Source organism: Pinus tabuliformis, chromosome 4_2, assembly GCF_031772625.1.
Source record: "Pinus tabuliformis cultivar Carrire ecotype Pingquan chromosome 4_2, CPIR1, whole genome shotgun sequence".
Classification (NCBI taxonomy): Eukaryota; Viridiplantae; Streptophyta; class Pinopsida; order Pinales; family Pinaceae; genus Pinus; species Pinus tabuliformis.
The window spans coordinates 576,245,073-576,246,793 of NC_142304.1; positions in this window are offsets into that span (position 1 = coordinate 576,245,073).

A 1,721-nucleotide genomic window follows, 5' to 3' on the forward strand; every position below is an offset into this window, starting at 1 on the left:
CAATCATAGGTTGCCACGTGGCAAGGACAGGGGTTGCCACATGGCAGCCCGAGGGCCACCAAAATTTTATGCGAGGTCCAAACAGTGGTGTCAGGGATATAACCCATGACCTCTAGGCAATCAACACAAGTCCTAACCACCATGCCATCGCATTGTTACTTAATATATTATGAATTGTGAATGGCTTTGTTATGAAGTATGTGCATTGGGGGTGGGGGTCAGGGTCTAGCCCCAGGCCTGGTCACCACGACTTGGGACGAGACCATGGGCGGGAGGCTAGCCTCGTTCCCTAACTAACCACGACATACTTGCCACGGCGACCGCAACCATGTGACCGGAGTATAGACCGCACAGGGTGTTGATAAATGTGACCGCTAGGTTAATGCCTCTCGAACTTTCTGCATGTGACCACTCCAACGCCGCCTGGTTAGTTCGTGGTGGGGGCAGGAGTTAAGAGCCCAACCCCCAGTTCCATGTGCCCTAACATGACCGAATTTTTCAAGTTAAGGGCTTACTGAGTGAATTAACGCGCTTACAAATTTGCCCGAAATCTCACGAATTTGGCGCCGAGTTATAGGAAAAAAAGGGCAGATTTGTAGGACTGTTAGCCGGATGCGAAATTGTAGAATGACTAACAAAAAGGCTAGGGAACCTCACATTTTTTGGATTTTTTGGTCTTTTCAGGAGCAGGAAGAAGCTAGACAGACATTTTTGGGTCTTCTGAAGCCAATGGAATAGGTTTCAAAGCCATTGGAGCACTTCTGAAGAGACTTTTTACAAGTTTGGGTCTATGGGTGCTAAGATCAACCAATGGGTTGAATCAATTTTTGAAGGATTTTGAAAATGGAGAGGAACTTGTAGGGGTTTTCTAGCCTTGATATGTTTTTTGCAATAGCTAAGACATCTATGGTGTAGCTCATGTTTCTCTTTTCTCATTATGTCTTTGAGGAAAGTTCTATTTTAGTACTTCAAGTGAATTTTTGTACTTGTTATTCTCATTGTCAAATGGAGTATGGGGTCTTGATTCGAGAACCCTTTTCTTGTTGATTGTTTCATGACTAACTATAGATTGTCATGTTTTTAGAGTGAGAATTCTTTGCAGGAGAATGTTTCCTTGAAGGGGAAACTAGCCACTCTTTTGGTCAGCACACTCTATTTATTCTTCATCACTAGAGAATTTTGAGCATAATGAGATTGGGTCAAGCCATTGGAAGTTGGACCAAGGAGACATAGCCCAAGAGGAGTGAACTCCTTTATTAATTTCTGAGTGTATTACTATTATGTTGTTGTTCAATTGTTTTTTTTTTTTTTTAATTCGTGTTTTAAGCTCATGAATTACACTTAAAGACATAAAACTCATGGTTAACTTGAAATTTACCTCATAATATTCAAGCACTTTATTTACTATTCTGAATTGGAATTTAGTATAGCAAACACTAACTTTCCCATTCAAATCATATATCGACCTATTGTGAAGAAAACCAAATTACTCCCTGGCTATGTGAACTGGTAGAATCCTCTTGATGTGCTCCGAAACATTTTTTTATATGAGCTTATATGTAATATTGCAAAGAGATATCGGTCTGAAGTCCAGAAAAGAGGATGGATATGATACCTTTGGGATAAGGGCAAGGAAAGGTGAATTTATAGAACCTGAAATGTGCCCTGAGGTCCTTAAATATTCTACCATCTCCAGAAGCTCCTATCCCATAAGGTCGAAG